Genomic DNA, 16157 nt, shown 5'->3' on the forward strand with positions numbered 1-16157 from the left:
ACCTCCAAAACCATTGGCCAGACAGACCCCTTCTCCTTTAGGTTGGCTCAGTTACTTTGTCGCAGTGATGAAATGCTTGAAGAACACAGTAAGCATCTGATCCTGTTGTCACCCTGTCTCTGAGCTGGTACACACCGGCTTAAATTCCTTCACGTAAAGAAACAGGGAGGAAGCAGTTTCTAGGGGTTGTCTGGCAGCAGCATCCAGTTATCCAAACCCAGTGTGTTCAGCACAGGCTTTTTTAGCCTATGGACCTTTGAGAAGCACACTACTGAAGCTCTAATCATGTTTACACGCACGGCATGGAGAAAGAGGACAGACAGAAGCCTCCTCTCTCTCTCTCTCTCTCTCTCTCTCTCTCTCTCTCTCTCTCTCTCTCTCTCTCTCTCACACACACACACACACACACACACACATTGCTGGGTAGAATGTGAGAGGGAACTGAGTTTCTGGAGCATTCTGTTTGAATATCCTGGGGCGTTTTGCTGTTCTAGTCTACTGATGTTGGATTTTTTTTTTTTTTAACAAAGAGAAAAGAAAACAGAACAAAATGAAAAGTAATACAACAGCATTTGGATATTTTCCTATCAGATCTGACCACAAACACATGGCTGGAAAAGAGATTTGAATCTCTGTCGGTCTTCACAAGAGCATAGAGTTTCCCGTAGTTTCTAGGATGTATTCTTTCCTTACTCACAGGTTAGAGGGCTGAGACATTCATTTGGCTGTGGGCATCCAGGGGAGAGTTCAGTGGAAGGCTAGACATGAGTCTACAGCCATAGGGAGTGCTCAGGCCTGAATATGTTGGACCCTGGAGTCCAATTCAGGAAGGGGGTCGCCGCGAGAGACCACTCAAGTCACACAGGCTGGAGGCATAGGTAAAATTTATTACTGACACATCAGAAGTCCCAATTGTTGATGTGTCAGGGTCCCTCAGCACCCGGGAGGTGAAGGACCCCGAGTAGCTGTTACAGGGTAGTTTTTAAAGGCTAAAACCGCAAAGCAGGTGGGGTTGCTTATCAAGTTAGACCATATGGACATTAGGACATCTGGCATTGGGAAGCTCTTTGTGGGGGCTTGGGTGTGGGTCTCCAGAGCGGTTACTGAAAGCCGTTGGGGACATCTGATATATGGAAACTTACATGTAACTATTCTGGGAACTAGGGTGGAACTTTTAAAGTTAGCATTAACAAGAACTGGGAGAGGCGAGCAAGGCTGGACAATCGAACAAGCATCTTGTATTTTACAATTTTACAGTTTCTCAAATACACAAATCTCAAGGCTCCCTGTCAGAGGTGGGAGGACCGTGAGAAGCACGGACGGGGTCCTCAGAGGGTCCCCAGGAAAGCCCAAGACACTTTCCTCTCTACTGTTTACCTTCCATTTGTATCATGTCTCAGGCTATGCCAACAATGTGCTTTGAACTTCCTAGAAATCAGGCATTTAACCAGCACAAGGGATTGACATGAACTTGTGGCCACACTTCAAGAAGCTCACAGAGTGCACGTACTATTTGTTTTCCTCACAGCAGGAAATTCTTTCTTCCTGCTTGAACCCTCAAGCTTCGCACATCCACAGATTTACTCGACAGTGAGGAGGACCTTCCTGACCTCCAAGTGAGAAGAACTAATTAGAACAAGTGGTTTTATTTTGGTACAAACCAAGATGCCAATGCGCTTATAGCGATGGATCATAAAAGCCTTTCTCACCACCCCCCAATTCTACCCAGTGTGTTATGTATGATCTTTCACATGCCAAGACCACTGATGCTGCGTAGCTTTTTGGGGGGGCTGCAGAGTCTCCTCAACTCCCCAGAAGCATGCTCTGGGCATCTGCTCTTATGTTCCATTCTCTGCTGTGCCAAAGTGCTATCCTGTCATCTATTTCAACACCTGTTTCTCCCATTGGCCCACAGACTCTTGGAAAAGAAGAAACATCCTCCTTTAAATTTTATGTCTTCAACATTCAGGGCAGTGACTGGCATTTGCTAGGTTTCTCATTAGGCATTTGTTGGGTGGATGGAGAAATAAAAATGAGAAAAACCCTCCAAATAAGATAAGATAGTTGCTGTGGGAACTGAAAGCTCTCCTTGTGAGGTGCTGAGACTGGCGGGGCAAGTCCATATTCCACTGTGGTTGATGTGGCACATTGTTTTATTGCTTTGACTTCTGACATATTTGCATTTGCTTACAGTATTCCAAATGCAGATTATGAAACGTGTCCCTCCCATGGACAGAGCCAGAGAGACAGGAACAGGAGCTGAGGAGGGGGAGCTCGGGGCTTTCCAAATCCCGTGCATGTGGAAACATGGCACCGAACTTTGTCTCTTGACTTTCATAGGTCCCAACCATTAGCAAGACAGAAAAACAGAAAGAAGTAAAGCATGCTTGAGATAAAGACTACGAAAAAGTCTCTTTCATAGGGAAAATTAGAACCTGCTTGCCATTGGTAAGCTGAAGATACTGTTAGGTGGTCCGCAGAGCTTCACTCATGATATGGTGTCTGGCAAGTCTGTGTGCCCTCAGCTCCTCACTGGAAAACTCTCCCTTTATGTCTTTGTTACAGGATCTTCCCTAGTTCCACCAACCTGGCCACGTGCTCTCTCTTGAATGCCACTCAAGGCCACCTCCCAGGATTCTTTCATAATTCTTTGGTGGCCTCTTTCTTCATGCCCTTATTGGAGGAATTTGCTTTGGACTCCAATAGAATCTGACTTCCCTCCTGACTAACTCCTTAAAAAAAATAAAATGTCCTTTAAAGACTGGGATATGTGCTGGGTATGGTGGTGCTCACCTTTAATCCCAGCACTTGGGAGGCAGAGGCAGGTGGATCACTGTGAGTTCAAGGCCAGTTTGGTCTACAAAGCGAGTCCAGCACAGTCAAGGCTACACAGAGAAACCCTGTCTTAAAAAACAACAACAACAAAAGACTGGGATGTGCAATGTGTGTAAGGACTTCATAGCTGGCTCTGGGACTAGAGGATCTTCTCACAGTGGCAAGCCTGATGGCAGGAGAGGCTTCTCTACTTGGAATGTAGAGCCCTGACCTTTGCCCCCGTGTTGACATGGCCACTTGGTCACAGGTGAGCCCTTAGCTCTGCCTCAAATACAGATTTTTATGAGAAGTGGCCTGTACCTGGGGTTGCTCAGTTCCGATACCCTGAGATAGTATTTGCCATGATGCAATTTGGGGTGCAGCAAGCAGCAAATCCCCAGGAATAATCATTGCAATGTAAATTCCTGATGTGGACCCTTGACTTAATCAGGACATCTGAGGGCACCTGTAGAATTTCTACAGAAGAACAGCTAAGGAGCAGCCAGCTGCTTAGGAAAGAGGCTAGAAGTTTTCTCTGAAAACAGGCTTTAAAAAATTACTGTTTTCTCTCAGACCATGTGTAATTGAAAAAAGAAAAAAAAAAGCCCAAAGCCCATAAATTAGGTGGATGAGCAGATAAATTGTTTTCCCTCCATATTCACAGGGGATTGGTGCTCAGACTCTCCTTGGGTACCAGAATCTGCAGATGCTCAAATTCTGTCATAGAACGATGTAGTGTTTGCATAAAACCTACGCACAGCCTCCCTCCCATGTACTTTAAATTATCACTTGATTACTTATTATGCCCGATACAAAGTGGGCACAGTGTAAATGCATGTTAGACTGCATCACTCAGGGAATGGGCAGGAAAAACAAGTCAGGGTGTGATCAGTGCAGAAGCAAGGTTTGCAGGGCTGATGTGCCAGCAACAGTGTAACATTTTCTGAGAATATTTTCCATCTGCCCTTGGTTGAACCTGTAGGTGAGAAAGCCATGGATAGGAAGGCCTGTGGGACAGCCTTACAATGGATAGCTACTTGTCAGTAAAAGGGTTACACTAGTGAGAGCTCGTAGATGCAATAACACGCGTGCACCGCAAACACTGTGCTGTGCAGGACAAAGCCACACCATATAATGTTTGATTGTGTTTGTAATCAGTGTAAGCCCCTCAAGGCTAGAGTCGCCAGGCCCCACCCCCTAACTGCACTAATATCCATAACAGCTGTTTACAGCTGCTGGAGACATAGGTGGGCAAGCTCCACTCTATAGAAGGGGAGAAAAAAAAAAAAGCTCAAGATCAGGCCACAGAATCCCACCAATTCCTGACTTTGTCCCAAGGTCAGGCCACAGAATCCCACCAATCCTAGGCCACCGTGGAAGCTCTGCCCACACCAATCCCCGAAATGCTATATAAGGCCTTTCTCCTGCTCCGTTCTTTGCTGCTTCTCTCCAGTAAGCTTCCTGTGTGCGGTTGTGTGGCATGACTCTGTGGTGGTACTTGGATCTGGGCTGCCAGGGTACCTGTCTGCTCAGAGAGCAGCAACACTCCCAAACAACCTCATCTGCAGGAGATGAAAAGACGCTCATGGCTGCCTGCATTCCGAGTCTGGGGTATAAGGGAGAGTTTGGGAGAAATGTTTGGCAATTATTTTGCTTGTGGTTGCACAGGTGTGTAACACAGTAAAAACTTGCATTTTGACTATTTAAATGCATGCATTTTATTGTGCATAAGTTATATCTCGGTGGTGCTGATTTTAGAAACAGAGGTCGCTTTCAGTGATTTAAGGAATAATGCTGAAATCTCAGTTGTCCACATCCTATCATTGCTTTTATAAAATTCAAGGTGGAGATTTAAATCCCTCATAGGAAGGGATTTAAAGTACACCCCTCCCTACTGTTAAACAAAATGTTTATGATTCCAGCACTTAGGGAGGCAGAGGCAGGCGGATCGCTGTGAGTTCAAGGCCAGGCTGATCTACAAACCGAGATCAGGACAACCAAGGCTACACAGAGAAACCCTGTCTCAAAAACCCAACAAACCTAACAGTATTTTCAATGCTCCTTGGAGCTAAATTCCAAGGTCCCAGACTTGCACATGCCCCAGATGATTCTGCAGTTTGAGCCCCTTTGCTAAACTGACTCAGGTTGAGGACTTTGGAATTGTTAATGAGCACTTTTTGAATTAACAATCCCACCCAGGATCAAGAAGACTGAGAGCAAAAAACAAAAAACCAAAACCAAAACCTTTCATTATTTAAAGAAATCTATAACCCTTCTAAGTTGCAAAGCCCTCTTTAAAGCCAGCAGCACTATATTTTTGGCTAATTTGTGTACAGACATCGTCTCTTGTTTATAATGGGGTGTTATTCGTTCTTTTGTTTGTATAACCGATAGGCCCCTTAATACTTTAACAGCCAACCAGTCCTGTGAGGATATGTGTATGTATATAGCTTGACACTTTTCCCCTAGTGTTGTTCTAGAGTTGTCTGTTGGGAGGACAAAGTTGGTGGAATCCTACTGTGATGCTGGATTTCCATGACTGTAACAAGATAATCCATTTTCGAAGATTTTCATTTTGTTTTACAGTTTGAGAAGTTTTTGTTCAGTTCATGGAATGGTCAGGTGACCACATGGCTTTTGTGCCTGCAGTGAGGTGGACCATCAGGGTGGGAGTGTGTAGAAAAAGCAGCAAGAGAGAGAAAGAGAGCAGGAACCACAGCTCCCTTTGAGATCACACCCCTCGTGACCACAGACCTCCTGCTAGGCCCTCTTCCAATAGCGACACTGGCTAGTGTCAAGCCCACAGCTCTTAGGCTTTTGGGAAAAATTCCAGATCCAAATGATAGCATATAGTGATTTGACCTAACATTCATGTTAGGATTCAGACCCACGACAAGCAGCTGGAGTGCCCAGTTAACCAAAGTGGACCTGGTCCCCAGGTTCCCCCAGCATCCCTCGGTCCCTGCCTGTTACAGGCATGGCTAGCATACCTCGCCCTCTGCTCTGAACTTTCTAGCTCAGGGGCTTAGGTTCCCTCTTCCAGAAGCTCACAATTCAGACATTTTACTCTCTTTTTCTCCTCCCCCCCCCCCCCCCCCCCCCCCCCGTCTCCCTCTGCAGAGGGACCTGTTCCTTGGAACTGGTGAGCCCACCCGAGAGCTCCCGCCCCAATAAGCCTGCATTTATATACTCTAATTTGGCTTGACTTGGCTCATCTTGCTGGTGAAGAATGCCTACCAATTACTGAACACCTACTGTGAACACTGGGTAGCCCTTATCTCTTTAGATCCTCCTGATATCTCAATGCAGAATCAACAAAGAGGAATTTGAAGTTCACTGAGATTAAGGAATTGTCAGAATGCTCTCAGCTATGTGAACACCAGTGCTAAACCTGAGTCCAGGTCCAACCCAAAAGACATGGGAGGAAGGCTCCAATGGAGTCCCATGGCCCTTAAGTTACCTGACCCTTCACAGTGTACACACACAGCAAGCCTGGTACAGACTCATCCCTAGTGTGGAAGTTCACACGGGGATGTTTCTTAGGTCTTTAGCACTGAAGAATACAAGCTGACCCATACAAAGGCATCAACACCGTGCTGGGGTCATTCCAATCAGAGCACCAGCTGCTGGCGTGACTGGTGTGGCCGTGCATGAGCAGAAGGCGTGTATCTCTGCTCGCCCTGAGCCCAGGTGGCCAGTTGAGAAGAGGCCAAATTATCCACCTCCTCCAGGCTTTTGTTGCTGCAACTCCACACGGAAACAAGCAAATGCTCGCTTCCCACGGTGCCATGATTTATGTTGACAGTTGCTTGGTAAAGCAGGTGGGCAGAAGAGGATCTCCCAGCAGGAGAAGGCTGTCTCTGCTGCTTCGTGGCCAGCGCTTCTGCATTGATGAGTTTTGCCCAGTGCTGCTGCTCCTCCTGAAACAGCGACACCAGAGAAGTTAGTTCATCCATGGGGAGGGTGATGGGTTGCAGGGGGGGTGGTCAGTGTCCCAAGTAGGTGAGTGTGCACATCCTGAACTTGTCAGGTGATTATTAAAAGATGATTGCATGCATCAGCTTTATGTTTCTATGACGGAATAATGGAGATCATTAACTCGTAAAGAGAAAATGTGAACTTAGCTCTTAGGTTTACGGTTCCAGTCCAAGATTGGGTGGACCTGCTACTGCTTTGGACCTCAGGTGGGGGATATTGGACGGTAAGGAAGAGGATGTGTAGTGCCTGACATACTGGATACCGATGCTTTGTAAAAACAGGTGATATCACTACTGCTTACTAATACTCCACTGGAAAATAAACCCATTTTTTAGAGCACAGGGCCCTGGCATCTACCTGCAATGTTTACAAGAAAGGTTTCAGGCATCTCACTTCATATGTTAGTCTCCAAAGGAACCAAAACAACAAACAAACAAACAAACAAACAAAAAACCCAGGATAGAGTTGTGTGGAAAGATAATCATTGGCTCTCTGTGAGTTGGGGAGCTAATGTATTAAGTTCCAGGAACAAGAACTGGGGTTCCCACTTCTGGAAGCAGAAGGTGGAAGCTCCTGCTCAAATGAATGGCAGGTCTATCCTTGCTCTCCTCTTTTGGTGTATTCAGGGCAAACATCCAAGGCCCCCTTCTTCCCTTCTGACACACCCTGTGTTTTCCTGGGCATCACCTAGCCTGTGGGATTCTGCTGGATAAGGTGGAAATCTAGCTTCTCCTGATAGCTGTTTCCCACTGGGTCTACGGAGAACAGACTCCCTTCCTCAGCAGCACCCTCACTTCACCTGATCTGGTGACCCCGGATCCTGTAAGGGCTGCCACACAGGCCTAAAAGAAAAATACAGGCCCGACCCTTTCCTGATAAGGAGTGTAAACACAGGGAATCCCAGAGTTACCCCATGCCTCTGCGCTGTGCTGAGATCCTAGCCTCCAGCAAATGGCCTTCAATTGTAGGTAGGAGTCATCCCTTCACACATAGGATAGTTAAGTACTGCTTTTTTCCCCTCCTTGTGAGAGGCACCGTGGTATTTACTGTACAGAGGGCCCTGAATGTAAATGAAGTATCCTGGCACCCTTAGCCCTAGCAAATCAGACACCTTCACCCTCACGACCCCCCACTGCCCAGGGCTTATAAATCCCTGATTCACAAGTAAAGTTTGCCTTGTTTTCTCACTCCACCACGACTGTCTCAGCCCCATCATTCTGGGAAAAGAAGGGCTCCCAAGGGACATGGGGGGCTTCCAGGATTTCCTGCCCCTTGCCGGTGTGTAGAATTATTGCTTCATCATGGCAAGATGGCTGCTGACCACTGGGGAAGCAGCCCTCACGGAGCCTGTCTCACCTTGTCTTCCAATGGGTTTCTGACATTTGCCACATCCCCTGCCGTCTCCATTGCCTTTTCAGACCTGCAGTTTCATTCTGAAAGAGCTAACTGTAATGCCCGGTGTGGGAACTCATTTCTCACCACCCCCTTGGAGAGGCTGGGAACCTGGCTTTTTGCCCAAGCCACAAGCCTCACCCCTAAAGCGCTCCAGCAGCCTCTGAGCGAGAGACAGGACTTCAGGTCTCGAGGTCCATTTGCTCCCGTCCAGAAGCAAGAAGCACTTGGACTGATCCCCCGGACATGGGGCCCAGGCCTGCCACCACCAGATGTGGAAAGACAGTAGCCCAGTGAAATGGACATATAAAATTTCTATTTCTTTCTTGAACTTCAAACTTCTTGAATCGTTGAAACACGTTTTTCTTATCTTTACATTCTAATGTGCACCACAGGGCTAGACACATGGTAGGTGCTCAACAACAAAAAAAATTTTTTTAGACAAGTAAATGTTTTGATAAGACTTCTGATAGTTCTAAAATTGTATTTTTCGTGACATAGAAATACAATAAAATAACAAAATCATTATTCTGAGAGGTCATTACATAGCTTGTTCTAAAGGGTATTATCTGAGAACAACAACAGCAACAACAATAAAGAAAAGAAAAGAAAAAAAAAAAAAGGAAAAAGGAAAAGAAAAGAAAAGCCCTAGATCATGTTATGAGTTCTGAGGAGTTAGTTTGTGATATTTGGCTTTATTCAAACAACTCTAGCAATTTCTTGGAAACCTTCATGCACAAGCACAGGACAGAAACAAAGGCCCGTGGTTGTATCAGTTACTTCTGTGCTGCTCTGACAAAGTGCCTGACAGGGCCAATTGGAGGCGGAAGGCTTGTTTGGGCTCATGGTTTCAGAGGGATTTTAGGCCCTTTTGGCAGAGAAGACAGTTGGAGCGGCTGTGACAGCAGAGCGTGAGGCAGCGGCTTGTTCATGGGGAGGCAAACAGGAAGCAGAGCAGTTTAGACTCACGGTGGGTACCACCTTCAAATGCTTGATACCTCTTCAAAAGAGCAGTGTGAGCTATGGACTGAGCATTTGTAATACCAGCCTGCGAGGGCGTGCCTGATTTAAGCCATAGCTGTGATCATCAAGTACTTTTAATTTTGGACCCATGGAGGCTTTGCTGGGTGAAACTGATAAATGGCCAAAGATCGATTCCAGGCGATGAGCTCTGAGGTTAAAAGGGAAAGGAGTAAATGAAGTGATTCAACAAACAGCTGTGTTTCTGTCCTTTCCATCTTTCTCTAGCTTTTCTCTTCTTGTTTCCTTTCAATTTGGCTTTTAAAATAATGTGGTTATGTATGACTATTTCTGTGTGTGGGGAAAGCTGTTGGCCTGGAGGAGCTAACAGGAGGAGCTGCTCATGATGGAGACAATAGACGCTTACACTCCATCCCCTAGTGTGCAGCGCTAGAAAATTCACAGAGGAATATAAAACGCCAAATCTTCATTCTCACTAGTCACTCTTGCAAAGAATAAATATGGTCTTTAGAAAGATAGCCAAAAAATAATATGGTCTCTGCGGACTTGAATTCTCCTGGTAACCTAGTAGGCTTTGCCAGCCAATCTACAGATCTGGTGGCTGTCTCAGACACCCTCCACTTGGACTTCTTCTCTTGCCTCACGGTTCAAGAAGTGTGGTTCTGTGTCTCTCTGTGATGTTCTGATTTCGCTTTGGGGATTCTGTGGTTCCACTCATTCCAGGTTCGGGCACTGAACCGGAGCTGCACATGCCTCAGCTGGAAGCTCTGATTGTTGTTGGTCTCTAGACAGGAATAGAGGAAGCACAGAACCCAGGGTTCACTGGGGTCGGCTTCCCTCAGGAATGGCTGGAGCATGTACAGAGCGAGGTCTATTCAACAGGACTTTCAGTCTCACTGGGGATGTGAAGGGAGTTTTTCCATGGAGTGTCATAGTTAGCTCTTTTAATGAGATTGCCAGTACCAGACAGCAGTGGAAATTTGGAGTTCCGAAGCTGAGGCAGGCAGTGATACTTCAGGAACCCAGTTTGGTTCAGGTGGACAGGAGAACAGCTGGCCACTCGCTCCTGTGGTGGGCAGAGCAACGCCAAAGGTGGTGAAGCGATTCACACTGACACACCGGTGAGCTCTAGCAATGAATTCTTCTGGGAGAAGGGGAGCTCTTCTACTCCCCTCCCCCGTCCCCAATGTTAGAGCTCAGAATAAATAGCCAGTCTAGGTAGATGATGCTCACTGCTTTATTTCACGTGAAACAGGGATTTATAAGCCTTGGGTAGTGGGGAGGGGCTTTGAGGATGAATGAATTTGATTGGCTAAAGCTAGGATGGTGGCGACGCTGCATTTGTATGGGGAAAGGAAGCGGCAGGGGACAGCTGACATGACTGACCAGCTATAGCCACCTTGGGGTTGTGTGACATGTTCCTGAGGCAGGCACAGAAACAAGGAGGGAGATTTGCTCTACATTTTCCATTCTCAGGATGAGATTTTAAAATCTCAAGTTTCGAGATTTCCAGGGCTTAAACATGCTGCATCTCCACCCCGTGCCAATTGCCCTGGAGGCATGGTCCACAAGCCCTACAAAGTAGAGGCAATCCAGGGCTGGCTCAGGGTTCCTTTGTGCCAGTGACCTAAGCGTCTCTGCTCTTGCCGCTCTGCCATTCCTGGACGTCCCTTTTCCATGTCACCCACTATGACTGATAACATATTCCAGTCGGGAGAGGAGGATAAAAAGGGCAAGCTGTGTTCTGTCTCTTCCCTTTAACATAGTGTCCAACAGTTGCATGTACCGCTGCTGATCATCCAGAATTGGCCGAAACTTAACCACATGGCTACATGCTGGTTAACAAGTAGAGCTGTGGACTGGAGAGATGCCTTAGTTGGTAAGGTACTTGCTTTCAAACATGAGGACCTGAGGTCAATTCACAGAACCCACATAAAGAGCCACATGTGGTGACATGTCCTTGTAACCCCAATGGTTGGGGTGGAAGTAAAGAAAGGAAGAGCCTGGGGGCCACTGTCCAGCAAGGCTACCCTGATCCTGGGGGCCACTGTCCAGCAAGGCTAGCCTGATCCTGGGAGCCACTGTCCAGCAAGGCTAGCCTGATCCTGGGAGCCACTGTCCAGCAAGGCTAGCCTGATCCTGGGGGGCCACTGTCCAGCAAGGCTAGCCTGATCCTGGGAGCCACTGTCCAGCAAGGCTAGCCTGATCCTGGGGGGCCACTGTCCAGCAAGGCTAGCCTGATCCTGGGGGCCACTGTCCAGCAAGGCTAGTCTGATCCTGGGGGCCACTGTCCAGCAAGACTAGTCTGATCCTGGGGGCCACTGTCCAGCAAGGCTAGCCTGATCCTGGGGGCCACTGGCCCAGCAAGGCTAGTCTGATCCTGGGAGCCACTGGCCAGCAAGGCTAGTCTGATCAGCAAGCTCCAAGCTCTGCAAGAGACCTTGCTTCTTTCCAGCAAATAGCCCTGAGGCATGACAGCTGAAGCTGTCCGCATGCACTTGCTCCCATCTCCTGATAATGTGTAATAAAACAGGAATTCTAGTGCTATGGAAGAAAGCGTGTTCAGCCTCTCAGGGGACAGTTGTCAATTCTGTCACATTGTCAATTCATGATGTTTCTTCAAATTTGTCCTTTTTACAGTTACATTGATATTCTCTCTCTCTCTCTCTCTGTCTCTCTGTCCCTCTGAGAAACTTCTCTGCTGACATCTGTGAATATTCATGAGCTCCTTCCTAGTTCCTAATGGTTGCCTTAACTTCCCTTTTAAGGGGCAGCATCATTAGAATATTCAAATCCAATAGCCCAAAGGTCCACTGGGACTTTACATCCAAATATAAGCAGAATTAAAGATCTAAGCAGCATGGTTGTTGCACTTAGCACTTTACTATGAAGGCAACACAGAGACAGTTTTGTTTTGTTTTGTTTTTCTCTCAGTGCTGAGGGTGCCTGGAGACTAGCCACTGGTGGGGTTTTTAGTGTTAATAGTTTCTATAGCAGGCTTGCCTTCTCTGTACACCCCTCTTCCACCTTACCTTGTGCTCTTAAGTCCTTTCATGTTTGTTACCTTGTATTTCCCCCTGTTCTCCCTGGCTATATGTCTAAACTTTCTTTCACTCTTTCTCATAAAAATGTGTTGTCCAGTAGAGGCGACTTGACCCAGTCTACCTGTCTGTAATACCCGCACTGGCTTGCCATTGTCTCTCTACTTTTTGCCAGTAGAGTCTCCTTCAAATAAGATCATTTCCTCTGTGGTTTTCCCCCTCTGGAGAGAGTAACATTTGAGTGGCTAATCCACACCAGGGGGATTAACATTGTCAAATTAGCTACACAGAGCAGGATTTAAGGAAACAACAGAAAGAAGTATGTTCTGATGAGAAAATGGGGGGTGGGGGTTGGCAGCCCTCCCCCCCCCGGAGAAAAACGCTGAAAGCACGCCCACGCTGTTGGGTGCCTGTGGAAGGACTGACTTCGGAGGCTACCCCTCAGGGTCTGGCATCGTGCTTCCTACACCTGCTCTCTATTCGTCATCATAATAAATGTCAGTGTGCTTAACTGGTAGTAACAGTAACAGCACTGATGAGAAAGCCAAGGCCCTTAAAGATGAAGTAATGCTTTCAAGGTCAGAAGCCCACTGAGTGGCAGAGCAGGGGGTCAAAGCACACCTGCCAGCTCAGCAGCACTGATGTTTAGAAGGGAGGGGTCTCTAGCTTTAGGGGACGAGTGCTTAGCATCCATTGGTAGCAATGGTTCCCTCCCCAGCACTCAGCTTTAGGCAATTTAAAGTTTCTATACATAGACAAGGGGACAATCTTCTCTTGCCTCTTCCTCTCCTAGCTCCCATCCCCACCAGGATGAGGAATGCCTGCTATGGTCCATAAAGATGCTACCACCTGACAGGAATGGAGGCCGGAGCTGTCTCAGGAGGCCTAGAGCACCGTTTGTGACCCACAGGGCCATTTAGGAATAGGGGTCATCTCGGCACCCACCACGTGTTTACATAATCATGTATTGTTTAAGCATGCTGTGGCTTCCTCAGCCTGGCTGGTAATCTACACTGCCCCACCCTGTCCTCTTTACCTTTTTACTCCCCCCCCCCCCCCCGCCCCGTCCCTCGGTATTTCAAAGAAATTGCAAAGATTCAGATAGTTTACTTTAATGATAGGATAATTTCACACACAGCCATAATAATTGGCCTTCTAGTAATAATACACACACACACACACACACACACACACACACACACACACACACACACACGTCACAGACATTCCTAAATGATGGCTGGAGTGGAGAAACCTGTCCAGGCAAGTCCTCTAAGCCAGTTAGGAAGGGCTGCTCACTACAGCCCCAGGATTTGGATCAAAACTGAGAGGGAAAGTAGGAGCCAGAGAGGAAGGCAGAGCAGGTGTGGGGGTAGGTGTGGGTGGGGAGGCAGGACAGGGTGTAGGAGGGATGTGAGCCGGTCAGCTATGAGGACCCAGCCTGGCTTATTGGCAGGTCACAATTGCCAACCAGATGATCTAGTGTCTCAGCAGACAGTCCATTGAAGTAGGTCAACAGTTCAAGTGACAAATATTACCAGAATTAAAGTGATACTACATAGTGATAGGAGGTGTCTTCACCACCTCACTCCCACCATGGGCAGCTCATCCAGACAAAAACTAAACAGACAAACATGGGCATAAATTACACAATAACTCAAATGGACCTAACACATAGCTCTAGGAAGTTCCACCCAAACTCTAGAGAGTACACACATTCCCAACAGCCCTCGGAAATTTCTCCAAAATTCATGATATACTAGGACACAAAGAAAACCTCACCAAATAGCAAAATTGAAATAATATCCTGCATTCTATCACGCTATGCTGAAATAGAGCTGGGTATCTGCAGCAATAGAAACTACAGGGTTATTAACCAACACACTGTGGAACGATAATGGAGGTAACTGAAACTGTGAAGGAAATTTAACAATTACTAGAACTGAATGGACAAAAATGTATGAGACACAAAGAAGGCAGTTCTAATGGGAAAAGGTCTATACTGAAAAAAAAAATTGAGATGTATCAAAGAAATAAAATAATAATATATGTTTTAAGACCTCGGGAAAACAATACAAACCGAACCCCAAACAGTAGCTGGGAAGAAGCAAACTATAAAGGGCCAAGGGGAAAACACTCATGCCTAAACTATCAGAGATGTATATATGTGGCATAAACTATCAGAGGTGTACATATATGGCATAAACTATCAGAGGTGTATGTATGTGGCGTAAACTATCAGAGTTGTACATATATGGCCTACTTGCTTTCCTTTCTGAGCAGGCCAGATTATCAGGCGTTTGCGAGGTCCAACATGCAGACCACAGGCTGCCACTGAATCAGCCGAGAGCCTCTCAAGCCTTTTGTAAGCCAGGGAATGAACCAGTGGGAAAGAACCACTTGGCAGCCATTATCTGTGCCTGATTCCCACCAAATACAATGTTAGCAGATTTGGATAAATTAGTAACAGTAATTAGCGTTGAATATGCTTAATTCTATAATTCCAACCCATTTCACTGAAAACCTTTGAGGCAGAACCTGATAGGGATATGATTAATATTTCAGCTGTATCCAGCACTCATAGTTTTCGACCCACCATTGTCACTAGTTTGTTTGTTATTTTTTAAAAGAAAGTTATGATATTGGGCTTCTAAGCATACAGTACACTGATTTTTGACAAAATTAGTGTGCCTGACCTACAGATAAGAGGCACTCTTCCTGGTTTCTTACTAGTTTCCTTTCATGCAGTAGGAGAAAGAGAGAGAGAGAGAGAGAGAGAGAGAGAGAGAGAGAGAGAGAGAGAGAGACAGACAGAGACAGAGACAGAGAGAGGGAGAGACAGAGACAGAGACAGAGACAGAGAGACAGAGAGAGACATTCTACAGCTATCCCTTTGTTAATGGGGATCGCATCTTCTCTACTCAGAAGCTCCTGGCTTGCCACTTAGCCACAGTGAACTGTTGCTCATTAACAGTTATCACGCTGAGAGCTGGTTCAAGAGAAATATGCACACCGTGGTTCCTTAACAAGATTAGAGCCAGGGGATGTCTACAAATGGGGTTTTTAAGACTAGACATTATTTGGGGTGAGTCAGTGAAATGGGTGAGTGGGAAGGCCGAAACCCCAGGGTATTACTGTACTCTCAGGCTAGGCTAAAGTTATTTTCAAAATTCTTTTTCTTGAATAATAAATTAACCACAGCTTATTGCAACTTTTTTTTACTTTATAAATTTTGAACTTTTATGATTTTCTTTTTTGGTTTTGTTTTTCAAGACAGATTATTTAATTGGTGTTGCTGGTGTTGTTGCTGGTGTGTGTGTGTGTGTGTGTGTGTGTGTGTGTGTGTGTGTGTGTGTGTGTGTGTGCACCCATGTTATGCTATGATATGCATGGGGAGATCAGGGTACAGCTTTGTGGAACCATTCCCCTTCCTCTACCTTTATGTGGATTTCAGATTGAACACATATAGTACAACTGTACGAAAATATTTTCCTCTTTTAAATTTGTATTTTATATTTCCCCTATTTTAATTTTCTACTCATATCTCTCTCTCTCTCCCTCTCTCTCTCTCTCTCTCTTAAATTTTAAAAACTGGTGAGTGGAACAGCAGGGGCAGGAACTAATTTGATCTGAGATATTTCTGACTCCCAGAAATTACCCCTAAAACCATTGGTTCTCAACCTTCCTGATGCTGCGACCCATTAATACAGTTGTGGTGACCCCCAACCACAAAAATTTTTTTTGCTACTTCATAACTGTAATTTTGATACTGTTTTTAATCATGATGTAAATATCTGATGTGCAATCCCTGTGAATGGGTCGTTTGACTTTCACAGAGGTCACGACCCACAGGTTGAGAACTGTTGCTATAAACCATAACTCGAATGCTTTTGCCCCTTGCTGGGTCCTTGCTGGCACAGCAGCACAGCTGAGGAGGACTCGGCTGGCACT

This window comes from Acomys russatus, chromosome 3 (genome assembly GCF_903995435.1).
Source record: "Acomys russatus chromosome 3, mAcoRus1.1, whole genome shotgun sequence".
NCBI classification, from domain to species: Eukaryota; Metazoa; Chordata; class Mammalia; order Rodentia; family Muridae; genus Acomys; species Acomys russatus.